We start from the raw sequence: 14,330 nt of genomic DNA on the forward strand, positions 1-14,330 counted from the left end.
GCCTTGATGCCGTCGTAATGACTGTTTTACACTTGCTGAAAATAGCCGATCTAATAGCTGCGACGCGTTGTGTGCTTGTAGATCATTAGTCCCTTCCTAACATTTTAGTCTAGTTTTTATTTGTTGACGAAATTGTCAGTATATTTAGTCTTAGGTCACATTCCCACCTAATACTTCGGTAGACTCGATGCGAATGGGCAGAGAAGTTGGGATTCTTGCATATTTAATTTGCTGCGGTTTGCCTTCACACTGTCATTTGCAGCAATTGGAAACGCAGCAGGGGGGACCTTTATCAATGTGTTCCATTCATAAACTAGCCTACACAGTGAAATCTATGGTGTTAAAATTATTCTCATAACGTGCATGTGTCGTGCCGTCGGGGACTGGACCTCTCTCTCTCTCTCTCTCTCTCTCTCCGCACACAGCCACGCACTGTTCTTTTGGGCATGGAGGCACAGCGCTGAGCGCACTGAGAACAGACAGCAGCGCAAAAATGTTTACAAGTTTATCGAGATGAAAGTCCCTATACTCCCCAGTCCCCACACAGTGACAGCACTCCATGTTTACGCACAGACAGACAGATAGAATATTCTGCAGGCTACACTGCAGTGTTTTTATGTGTTTCCTTAAGCAATTGATTAATGTACTCGTCCTCATTTCGACCATCATCTTTGCGCTGCGTAAAATATGCCTTCTCCGTCTCCAACTGTGTTTAGCTCCTCACCCGCCACATAGCATAGTAGAATGTGGTTCTTTGATGCGCATTAGGATTCGAATGATGCTTCACACCTGCCAAATGAAGCGCACTTTCTGACAATGTGCAGCAGGATTCGTTTTAATCGCAGTAAAGCTTTCTGGTGTGAATGTCACCTTAGTTTTAGTCATCACAGCTATAGTTTTCATTTAGTTTCCATTTAGGTTTCGTCAGTGAAAAAAGGTAGTCGACGAACATTTTTCGTCTTAGTTTTAGTCGAGGAAAACAACACTGGTGCACACAGCTAATGGGCTGGCAGATTACTATAGCGGATGCAATAGGTTGTGTATTAGCCTGTACTTATTGGTGGGTTGGTGGTAGAAATACGGAGGCCGTGAGAAGCACTGGCAGCCCACCGCACCCCACCCCACCCCCACAAACCCAGAACATTTATCAGATTGCAGTGTATAAATCGATGCATTTTAATGTATTTGAGAAGAACAATAATCAATTAGTTGACAGTTGTTCTCAACTCCATTCCTCTGTGTGTGCCTGCGTGTGTGCGTGCGTGTGTGCGTGTGTGCGCGTGTGTGTGTGTGTGTGTGTGTGTGTGTGTGTGTGTGTGTGTGCGAGCATGCGTGTGTGTGTGTGTGTGTGGGGGGGTGGTTAATCACTAATAGCCATAGTGAATCATTTGGCTTATATGCCCTATGCCAAACAATATAGTCTAAAGCTTACTATTGACATTAAAATAATCAAGGAAATCCATTATTTAATTTATGTATTTGGTATTTAGTATTTTAATCACCGACGTCAAAGTAAATTGTTTGACAAACAGGGTCATTGTGTGCTCTAACAAATTCCAAGGGGTACCTGGGCCAAAAAGGTTTGGGAACCCCTGGAGTCTAATACAGGGGTAGGGAACCTTTGCCACCGGACAAGGTGAACCAGACAGTGGCCTTGTGGTTAGAGCGTCTGCCCTGAAACTGGGAGGTTGAGGGTTCGATCCCCGGCCGGGTCATACCAAAGACTATAAAAATGGGACCCAATGCCTCCCTTGGCACTCAGCATCAATGGGTTTGATCAACCCGGGAATCAACTAATGATTCCCTAACGCGGCGCATGCTGCGGCTTACCGCTCCAAGACATGGGTCAAATGCGGAGAACAAATTTCACTGCAGCAACATGTGTGACTAATCGTACGACTTTGACTTTGGCATTGGCACAAAGGTGGGTGAACACTGGCATAAGTGTGAGAGAGAGTATTTTGAGGGGCGCTAGCCCCTCCTATGTGCAATGTGCATGCAGCTTTGAGGGTTTGTGGAAACACACACATTGTGTAAACACAAACATTGAAGGCAAAAGTAAGGACGCAAATTGTGATTGGCCAGAATGGGATAATGTATGATGATAATAAGATCGCCCCTCACTTGGTTTTAAAAAAGATACGTATCTAAAAAAAATGTAGTGAAATAAATGAAGTCCCTCACATTTGTATGTAAATTACATCCTGCACATATAACTCTACATTCATTAAATGGCTGAACTCTGACTGGGGAAGGAGTCTGGGAGGTAGGTGGGTTATTGCTCTGAGAGTGTAATGATCATGAACAATGTGAAAGAAAATATATAAAAAAAGAAGGGAAAAGGTTATATTAATACACTGGTTTTCCACGCTGGGTTTTACAGACCCTTCCCTTTACGGGGTATATACAGTAGGCCTACAATGGGATCTCTCTCAGGGACCCCAACAATAATCTATACAGTTTATAAACAATTCGGTTTTTGTGGCTTTCGCCTTTATTTAACTTTTTTATAGAGGGACAGACAGTAGGCTTACAGGCAATGGGAGAGAGATGGGGGGGTGACATGCAGTAAAGGCCGTCGGGATCGGGAGTCGAACCCACGGCACACTGCCAGACTGGATAACCACACCAGCCAAGGTGTCTGGACCGCTGAGCCACGGCCCAGGCCGTGTGTGTGTGTGTGTGTGTTTTTGATTGATTGAATGTACTTTATTAAACAGTATGCAAGAAATAATACACCGGTACGATTCTGCAGTGGTGCTAAAAAAGGGCCCCAGAAACCACCCCACTTCCAGAACATTCTCCAACCACTTACGTGGGCATGTATAGAAACCCGTGACCTGTTCGTTTTTGGAGTAATGCTGGACAGGGGAACATACTCGGTCTTCACTTTCTGAAACGTCGGGATGAGTTCTCTCCACTTTTTGCGGGGGCGAGTTGGTAAAAAATAATAATTGGGGAGACACTGGGGAGGCACTGGGGAGACACTATAGGGAGGCCGTGGGCAGACATTGGGGAGGTACTGGGGAGGCATTGGGGAGGCATTGGGGGGACACAGGGCTTGAATTATCCTCTTTCTATCTGCAAAGTGTTTGTTTCATAAAAATCCACCGTAGACTTCTTATGTGCTACTTCCTGTCAAGAAATTCCTTGCAGGTGATTTCTTTTCTAAAGTCGTTTTCGGTAAAGCAACCTCCTGCTGCCTCCTGCATTAATGTGCAAATTCAAAACCGGTGGTACGCATGGGCTGTTGTCAGAGTGACATCCAAAGAGCACTCCCAAACTCTGACACTTAAAAAATAACCTGCACAGAATTTCTTGACAAGAAGTAGCTCATAACAACTACGGTGGATCTTTATGAAACAAAAACTTTACAGATTGAAAGAGGATAATTCAAGCTTTCCATGATACAGCTGCAATGTTGGTGAGTTTGACGTTGTTTACTTTAATACAATCAGATAGGACTTTTCTGTTTGGATGAATGGGCTGTCAATGGGAAGTTGCACGGTTGCACCTAAGTTAGCACCTTGCTGGCAAGATGGCCGTGGTCTGCATATAAGATCAATTGCAGTATTTACTTAAGAACTTTGAGCACTTATTCCACCACTCTAGGACACTAGAATAACAGACAACGGGTCACGGTGGCACAGTCGGTAGTGCTGTCGCCTCACAGCTAGAAGGTCCTGGGTTCGATTCCCGCTGGGGACGCTGTGGGCACTGGAGGCGTGTTCCCTCCTCCGTGTCATCAGTGCCCATACCCGAGGCGGGGTTGGCGAAAGGGCCTTTCTGTGTGGAGTTTGCATGTTCTCCCCGTGTCCCCTAGGGTAGGTATACCCTCACAAAAACATGCCGCAATCCTGGTCTCTAAACTACCTCCCCCTGGCCACCGGGGCGCTGATGGAGGGGAAAGGAACTGGTTGGAATAACGTGTTCCTTCCACGCGCTACGTCCGGCCGGGGAAACTCTCCCCTGTCAGGTGAAAAGAAGCAGCTTGGACTACTCATGCATAGAAAGAAGCATGAGGTCAGTCCGCTGCCCCCCTAGGTTGGCAGAGGAAGTGTAGCACCCAGGATTACATTAGATAATTCACACTGGGTGAAAAAATGGGTTACAAAATTGTGGGATAAAACATTAAAAAAAAAAAATAGAATAACGGACAACTGTGTGGAGTTCCTAAGCTTCTCCTTGTCCTGGCAGTTGTTTCCAGCTTTCATCCTGGAATGTAGGCATGATGGTAGACATGCTACCAGAATGTAGGCAGGTTGGTAGACATGCTACCAGCCGCGGCATATTGACCATGGTTTCGTAACCCAAAATGCACACTCTATCAACATCAATGGTAACATGACTTAAAGGAGAATTCCATGCTAGAAGGCTTTCTTACCTTTATTTGTAGTTGTTACGTTCCCACCAAAGAGGTCCAGGTGTTATTTTGTGCAAAAGTGCATTATTGGCTATTTCCCCTACCATAAGCCCTCAATGAATTGAATTGAATTGCATATAATTGAATTGAATGGGGCATTGGGGTGTTTCCATCGCTCAAAAAATTTTTTTTTTGTATATATCCTCTCTTCATAATGTAAATAGTATCCCAAGCGGCACACTTTACTACTTATTTCAATGGAAATAAGCGAATTAGCAGAAAAACCCAACCCCCATTGAGGGCTTATATTAGGGGGAATAGCCAATAATGCACTTTTGCACAAAATAACACCTGGACCTCTTTGGTGGGGACGTAACAACTACAAATAAAGAAAGCCTTCTAGCATGGAATTCTCCTTTAAACCATTGATCACAAGGAATACATGCAACCGCATTGCCCATGGTTTCGTAACGCCAAACGCACATCTATCAACATCAATCGTAAAAATGACATAAATCATTAACCACAAAGAATTGTACAATCTATCTCTAACTCAATACATAAGATGAATGACACAACAAATGAAATTAAATTAAACTAGAAAAAGTGCCCTTCTGGGCACAGGTCTCCACCAGGAGGATAGGATTGTGTGTGATGTTTGGCAAAATGTTTAGGAGTAATATAAACGTGTGTGTGTGTGTGTGTGTGTGTGTGTGTGTGTGTGTGTTACTCCTGAAAACTTTAGAAGCCAATCGTAGGCAATCAGGATGGATAATTATGAGAAATCAAACAAATCACATGATCACATGACTATGGAGAGCATGTGTACCGATTTGCGTGACATTTGGATAAAATCTGAAGGAGTAATATTAGAAAATGTGTTTTACATATGTCGGCCTCCTGGTGGCGCTATAAAGAGCAGATGTGAAAAATTCCAGGCAAAGGTTTTTCCTTGGCCTCTAGGGAGTGTGCATACATGGTTTTACACAGATCGGTGCAGTTATAGGTAAAACACAAATCGGCCAGTTATAGCGCCACCATGAGGCTGAGTTGAAAATATTGAAGTGGCATTTCTTCCTCGACCTAGTGGGAATGTGCGTGCAAAATTTCACGGAAATCACACCATGTGTTCATGATTTGCAGCATTCTGTTTGAAACGGAGCACTCCTGCGAACTTTGGAAGCCAATCTTAGCCAATCAGGATGGAGTCTGAAAAATCTGAAAGACCTGTTTTGTTGAATGGCTCTAGAGAGACTGTGTACCAATTTGCGTAATGTTTGGACAAAATCTGTAGGTGTACTGTCAAAACATTTGTTTTGCACAAAGCGGCCTCCTGGTGGCGCTATAACAGGCCAATGTGAAAACTTTGGGGCAGAGGTTCAGCTCTGGCATTCAGGGAGTGTGTGTGCAGAGTATGGCTGCGATCAAGCCAACGGTGCCAGAGATTAGCTGTTCACAGACGGACACACGGACGGACGGACGGACAAATATTGGCCTGGTGGAGACAAATATTGTGCTTTTACTCCATTACGATTTATTTGAAAACTTTAGTTACTAGTTACTTTGTAGATTTTGATAAAACTAATGTTCATACACATAACACAAAATTGTAATACAAGCAGAGACTAGATTAAAAATGTATTGTGTTTCTTCCTACACACACTGTGAGAATAGAAGAACAAAGCAGTGATACGAAGAAATGTTTGTTTTGTTCATCTTTAATGTCACTTCATTCACATCATTATCATTTAATGTCACTTAGTTTATTCACAACATTATCATTATTATTTCAATAACACCTGCGTCAAAAGTAGTCAACAAACTATAACATTGGCCAAATGGTTTATATTAACATTTTTTGAAAATAGCTGATCTACAAGCACACAACACCTCTCTGTTGTGCTCCACAGTGTCCAGTGACATATATAAAGACAAAAATGATGTATTCTACTAATATTATCATGTTGTTACTTTTTATGACATTAAAAAAACGAATTAGAAGTTTTTTTAATCTGGAAAGAAATAAATCAATATTTCACATGGAATATCAAATCCATAAAATGATGATTACATTTCAACAAGATAAATGGTGCCAAGAGTTTGTATGAATACAAGAGAACAACATATTAAAAATAGATTATTAACCACTTTAAGGCCCGATATACTTCATCATAATACAAGTAAGACGCGTGAACGCGGGAAGCGAACGCAGCTCGTAAATTGCAAAAACAACAATTAGAATAAATTACGTAATTTTAAGGGTTTTTTTAAGTTCTCTTTTTTTGTGTTTAAGATTTTTTTTAAGTTAATTTTTTTTTAAGTTCTCTTTTTTTGTGTTTAAGATTTTTTTTAAGTTAAGTTCTTTTTAAGTTTTTCCTTTTTAAGTATTTTTTTTTTTTTAAGTTTTTCCTTTAAAGTTTTTCCTTTTTAATTTTTTTTTTACGTTAAGTTTTTTTTTTTTAAGTTAAGTTTTTTTTAAGTTAAGTTTTGTGTGTGTGTGTGTGTGTGTGTGTGTGTGTGTGTGTGTGTGTGTGCGCGCGTGCGTGCGTGCGTGCGTGTGTGTGTGCGTGCATGTGTGTGTGTGTTTTTGTGTGTGATACAGCTGCGCCCTCTGGTGGTGGGCGGGTGGTGTTACAGCGTGACACACACACACACACACAGACACACAGACACACAGACATGATCTGCTGGGTCTCATAGTAAATGCTCACTGCGTTCGCAATCATAGTAAATGCTCACTGCGTTCGCAATGACGCACATCAAAAAGAGCTGATCTGTGAGCTCGCAAAGCCAGGCTGAGAGAAAAACAACAACATAATAATGCAACTATGCTGGACTCATGATACGAGAGACAGAACCAAAGTGTGATCTACTTGAGGTCACACAACTCAGCAGTGGTTCCAGGTGATGAACAAAGCCAAAGTCCAGCATGGAGGTTTTGGGTGAACGTGGTGTGGACTGTGTGGAGGAGCGTCATGGTGTCGGACACGCTGTAGAAGGACAGAGTACCTGCACTGTGGTCCAGGTACACTCCTACTCTGGAGGACACACGGCCTCGGATGGGAGTTACAATGTTTCTGTGTCTGAAACTGTATCCTTGTTTGGTACACTCTAAACACCATGATTTATCATTGTATCCAAATCTACATTCATCACCAACACCTGTTCTGCCGATATCTTTGTATGAGCCTGCTATATCAACACTGGCTTGACTCAACTCTACCTCCCAGTAACAGCGTCCAGTCAGACCCTCTCTACTCAGAACCTGAGTCCAGAAATTGAATCTCTCTGGGTGATTAGGATATGGTTGTGGTTTGTCCATCATTGTTACTTTTCTGTTCCCTTTAGACCAGTGTGATCAGACATGAATATTGTAAGAACTCAGCTCTGGTCTTGGGTTCTGGTGTTGACAGTAAAACATCCTCTCTGTTCACTGTCTCTGAGACGTTTGTCCCTTCCTCTGTATAAATGTCCTCTAGTTCGTCAGCTATGATCTTCGGTTCTTGTCCTGTTGACAGTAAAACATCCACTCTGTTCACTGTCTCTGAGACGTTTGTCCCTTCCTCTGTATAAATGTCCTCTAGTTCGTCAGCTATGATCTTCGGTTCTTGTCCTGTTGACAGTAAAACATCCACTCTGTTCACTGTCTCTGAGACATTTGTCCCTTCCTCTGTATAAATGTCCTCTAGTTCGTCAGCTATGATCTTCGGTTCTTGTCCTGTTGACAGTAAAACATCCACTCTGTTCACTGTCTCTGAGACATTTGTCCCTTCCTCTGTATAAATGTCCTCTAGTTCGTCAGCTATGATCTTCGGTTCTTGTCCTGTTGACAGTAAAACATCCACTCTGTTCACTGTCTCTGAGACATTTGTCCCTTCCTCTGTATAAATGTCCTCTAGTTCGTCAGCTATGATCTTCGGTTCTTGTCCTGTTGACAGTAAAACATCCACTCTGTTCACTGTCTCTGAGACATTTGTCCCTTCCTCTGTATAAATGTCCTCTAGTTCGTCAGCTATGATCTTCGGTTCTTGTCCTGTTGACAGTAAAACATCCACTCTGTTCACTGTCTCTGAGACGTTTGTCCCTTCCTCTGTATAAATGTCCTCTAGTTCGTCAGCTATGATCTTCGGTTCTTGTCCTGTTGACAGTAAAACATCCTCTCTGTTCACTGTCTCTGAGACGTTTGTAGATTCCTCTGTAAGGGTTATGGTTAGGGTAAGGTCCTCTAGTTTCTCCCTCATCTTAGACATGGCCACAGTCACATCTTTAAAAAATCTCAGAGGACGGACATTGCTGCTGACTGGGTGTGTAGATTCACTGATCGATGAGAGGGAGGAGGTGTAACGCTGTAGAAAATGGATGTGATCCTCTGTGAGTGAGAGCTGCTCCAGCTCAGCATGTCTCCACGCGTGCGTGCGTGCGTGCGTGCGTGTGCGTGTGCGTGTGTGTGTGTGTGTGCAGGCATGCCCAAACCAAGAGCTAAGGCATGGGCAAGATGCTTTCTGTCCCGTGATCTGTATCCTGAAGCACTTGTTTTTCAAGTTTGCGCATCCACCATTGTTTGTGTTCAAGAATTTCTTGTAAAATGTGAATGCAAATAAATGTAGGGCCTGGCAGTTTGCCGCGGGTTCGACTCCTGATCCCAACGACCTTTACTGCATGTCTTCCCCCCCATCTATCTCCTCATTTCCTGTCAGCCTACTGTCTTGTCCCTCTATAAAAAAAATATAAAATGAAGGCGAAAGCCACAAAAAATAAACATAAAAAAAAAATGGTTGACATATTATTGCTTATAGCAGCTTTAATGTGGTTAATATCAGAATATTGATATACTGTATTATCGATTTCAGCTGTTACAATTCCAAACATGCAAACATGATCCGCTTTCATTACTTCAGTAGTAGCTTAATGCTTTCAATTGTTATTGTCTATGTTTATATTCACTAACATAACAATTAAAGGCATTTGAAAGGCATTTGAAATCAAAAATATATATAATTTTCAGGATTCCAATTCAAAAATAGCAAAAATAATTCATGATTTCAATTCAAACTAGAAAAAGTGCCCTTCTGGGCACAGGTCTCCACCAGGAGGATAGGAGTGTGTGTGTGATGTTTGGCAAAATGTTTAGGAGCAATATAAACGTGTGTGTGTGTGACGCGGCTTGGCCTGTTGTAGCGCCACCATGAGGCTGATTTGAAAACTGTCAAGTGGCATTTCTTCCAAAGCCTAGTGGGAATATGCTGCTGCATGCACAGTTTCACCACAATCGGATGCTGCGTTGAGTAGTTGTGGCGATTTGTACAAAACGGGTACAAAGCGGGCTACTCCTGAAAAGTTTAGAAGCCAATGAGGGTGGATTATGAGAAATCAAACAAACCCGTCTTGATCACATGACTATGAAGAGCATGTGTACCGATTTGCGTGAAATTTGGATACAATCTGAAGGAGTCATATTAGAAAATGTGTTTTACATAGGTCGGCCTCCTGGTGGCGCTATAAAGAGCAGATGTGAAAAATTCCAGGCAAAGGTTTTTCCTTGGCCTCTAGGGAGTTGGCATATAAAGTTATCAACAGATCCGTGCAGTTAGAGTAAAACACTTTTCGGCCAGTTATAGCGCCACCATGAGGCTGAGTTGAAAATGTTCATGTGGCATTTCTTCCTCGGCCTAGTGGGAATGTGCGTGCACAATTTCACGGAAATCACACAATGTGTTCATGCTTTGCAGCATTTTGTTTGAAACTGAGTACTCCTGCGAAATTTGGAAGCCAATCTTAGCTAATCAGGATGGAGTCTGAGAAATCTGAAAGACCCGTTTCGTTGAATGGCTCTAGAGAGACTGTGCACCAATTTGCATGATGTTTGGACAAAATCTGTAGGTGTACTGTCCAAAAACTTGTTTTGCACAAAGCGGCCTCCTGGTGGCGCTATAACAGGCCAATGTGAAAACTTTGGGGCAGAGGTTCAGCTCTGGCATTCAGGGAGTGTGTGTGCAGAGTATGGCTGCGATCAAGCCAACGGTGCCAGAGATTAGCTGTTCACAGACGGACGGACGGACGGACACACGGACGGACGGACGGACGGACGGACACACGGACGGACGGACGGAGTGCAAAACATACTCTCTCCCCATGCCTTCGGCCTGGTGGAGACAATGATTACTATATTTACCCAGGGTATCTGGGCTAAGCTCAAGAACTTGTTTCCAGCCAGGCCCTGCTCATAGAACATTTCATCGTAGTGGTTCAATGCCTTGTTCAAGGGCACTTCAGCGGTGGTAATTTTAACGTGTCGGACCGCTGATTCGAACTGGCGAGCTTCCGGTATCAAGACCGCTCCGCAATCCGTTCGGCCACCGCTGCCACAATAGACCATATAGGTCCATAACTGACCCGTTTCATGAAAAGTCAAACAATCCAATATTATTCTGCTATCATTACAGGAGAGGTTCAGATTTATGCTTAATGCAGCTTTATTATGACGATTAATTTCCATTTTTAAACTTATAGCACCTGTTTTCAACGACTAACCTTGGTGGCTGAGACAAATGTCCTTATATAATAGCAATCTTGACTTAAGAAAAATATGAATCAGGTGTATACAGCCACAAAATGTACCATGGGAATTGTAGGAACTTAATGGCCAAAATGAATCTAATTTTAGCCTACACGATTTTCAGCCCCATGGGGGCCACACCCACACGTGGCCATTCTCGTGGCAGACACCTGAACAGTGTTTGTGCCAATAAGTGGTGCGGATCGGAGCAATGGTGCGCCTTGCAAGTCTGGATGTTACATTTGATTTGTGACCGTCCACCAGTCCTCGGTCCACCCACCCTCTAGGCACTTGGTGGGGACGTAACAACTACAAATAAAGAAAGCCTTCTAGCATGGAATTCTCCTTTAAACCATTGATCACAAGGAATACATGCAACCGCATTGCCCATGGTTTCGTAACGCCAAACGCACATCTATCAACATCAATGGTAAAAATGACATAAATCATTAACCACAAAGAATTGTACAATCTATCTCTAACTCAATACATAAGATGAATGACACAACAACAGACCATATAGGCCCATAACTGACCCGTTTCATGAAAAGACAAACAATCCAATATTATTCTGCTATCATTACAGGAGAGGTTCAGATTTATGCTTATTGCAGCTTTATTATGAAGATTAATTTGCATTTTTAAACCTCTGCAGCTGAGCCTGCAACCCCCCCGCTCTCCATCCTGTCTTGATATAGCTTATAGCTCTAGCTCGTACTCCTCCCAAACCAAACTATTGAAAAGTCATGCAAAGCAACTGTTAGGGATTAGTCAGAATAGTAGTAGGAACTGTACCTCAGGACAGTAAAAAAAACAAATCCCCTGAAGAATAATTATATATAGGCTACTATAACGACTTGACCTCTGTGACTGTCCTTATTAGGGGAGATACACTATACCAGTGGTTCCCAAACTTTTTCATGTCAAGGACCCCCAAATTGACACTAATCAGCCTGCAGACCCCCATTTGAAAATATATTCCAGGGACCCCCATGAGAGAAGATTTTTACAGCTCTAGCAGTGATTCTCAACCCGTTTAATTTCAAGGACCCCCCAGTTTGACATGCCTATTGCCTATTAGCATAGTAGTCTACAGATCCCCATGTAATGGCATTTATATCTCTGGGACTCCCAGAGATATAATTTATATTGTAAAATATAAAAATATATACAATTTATATTGTAAAATCAATGTTATTTTAACTCTGAGTTACAGACCCATAAGGGTCCATTTGGTTCCTAACTATCATTTAGCTGGGGACCCCCTGGAACTCCCTCAAGTACCCCCGGGGGTCCCCGGACCCCACTTTGGGAACCAGTCCAGTATAGACATGGGTGAGCAAAGACTATATAGTCTCACTCCAGAGGGCCACATTGCATATTACTGTCGTAGCAAAAATAGCCTCGACACGTTTTGAGCTTGTAGATCGGCTATTTTTTGCTATTATTTGAATTGAAATCCTGTATTATTTTTTTGGTATTTTTTAATTGGAATCCTAAAAGTATTTGTTTTATTTAATTTCAAATGCATTTTCAAATTGCCTTTAATTATAGTTATGTTAACTTTATGAACTAAATACAAATACATTGACAATTTTTAATACTATATTCATTAAGCTGAAGTAATTAAAGTGGGTCATCTTTGCATGTTTGGAATTGCAACAGCTGAAATCAATAATATTTCAGTATTCTGATGTTAACCTGAGGGCCACATTAAGTTCAGATGGGGGCCGCATGTGGCCCCCGGGCCTCCAGTACTGTACTGTGGAGTACTGTATGATGTAGGGCCTCAAGAACATTGGGCTATAGTTGCACAGACAGCTGCTATACAGTCTTCTCTGTCTATGAAATCCTGCCAAGGTTCCACTGAAAAGTGTACCCCAGTAATGTCACTCGAGTACAATTCATGAGTGAGTGTGGAAAACTACACCTCTAAACAGCACCTGTTTTCAACGACTAACCTTGGTGGCTGAGACAAATGTCCTTATATAATAGCAATCTTGACTTAAGAAAAATATGAATCAGGTGTATACAGCCACAAAATGTACCATGGGAATTGTAGGAACTTCAACAATGGCCAAAATGAATCTAATTTTAGCCTACATGATTTTCAGCCCCATGGGGGCCACACCCACACGTGGCCATTCTCATGGCAGACACCTGAACAGTGTTTGTGCCAATAAGTGGTGCGGATCGGAGCAATGGTGCGCCTTGCAAGTCTGGATGTTACATTTGATTTGTGACCGTCCACCAGTCCTCGGTCCACCCACCCTCTAGGCACTTGGTCCATTTATATAGCACTTTTATCCAAGGCGCTTTACATAGATTGTGCATTACATCCACCCATCCACACACACACGCACACACACGCTGGAGGAAACCATGCAAGGCACCAACCAGCACATCGGGAGCGATTAGGGGTTTAGTGTCTTGCTCAAGGACACTTCGACACTGACTCTGGGGGAGCCGGGGTTCGAACTGGCAACCTTGTGGTTGCCATCCTGTCACTCTACCACTGAGCCACCGCCGCCCCCTAGTGGTCACTCTACCACTGAGCCACCGCCGCCCCTAAGGACTGCAACGTAGATGTTACAAGTAGAAATCCCGTATTCAAAATGTACTCAAGTAAAAGTACAAAAGTATCAGCATCAAAATGTACTTAAAGTACTAAAAGTAAAAGTACTGCAGAATGTCCCATTTCACAAGTTCAAAATGTGTACAAAATCTTTTGAAAATAGCCGATCTACAAGCTCACAATGCGTCGCATCGCAACGCATTGGGAGCTTGTATCTGGCCGAGCTTGTTTCAAATGGCCGAAATGTATATAGGGTTGAAGTGGTTAAAGGACAACCAAGGTTCATGTTTTGGGTTGTTATTAGAGAAAGTCAAAGATGAGTGTTTTTCTTTTTCTTTCTTTTTTTGCTGCTTTCTTCCGTTTTAGCAATTGTAGTTGTTTTTTACATGGGGGCGTGGGCATTCAAACAAACACAACACAAAATGGTATAGCGATTAAGTTTTGTATTATTTACTATAGTCCATACTAGACCCCAGAAAATTACATTTGGCCACAAAATATCACAGGACCTACTGAATGTGAAGGGGAGTACTATAGGGGGCTGCCATACTGTCAGCATCCTTACAGAACATTTTATCTAATCTAATGCACAGATTTTATAATGGACAATTTTCAATGCACAGAAAATACCCCTTTTGATGAAAATATGAATATTCCAATATGAGAGCTTCTGCATGAGCCAGAATGTAATAGTCCATTCATAGACTTGAAGCAAGCCATTAGCCAATCATCATGGTTATAGCCAGAGACATCGAAGTGCATTCTCTTTTCCAAAATGTCAAATCTTTCCTGGTCTGAGCTTTCTTATAGAATATAATCTTATAAAGACCCGTCCT

Source organism: Electrona antarctica (genome assembly GCF_951216825.1).
Source record: "Electrona antarctica genome assembly, chromosome: 9".
In the NCBI taxonomy this organism is placed as follows: domain Eukaryota; kingdom Metazoa; phylum Chordata; class Actinopteri; order Myctophiformes; family Myctophidae; genus Electrona; species Electrona antarctica.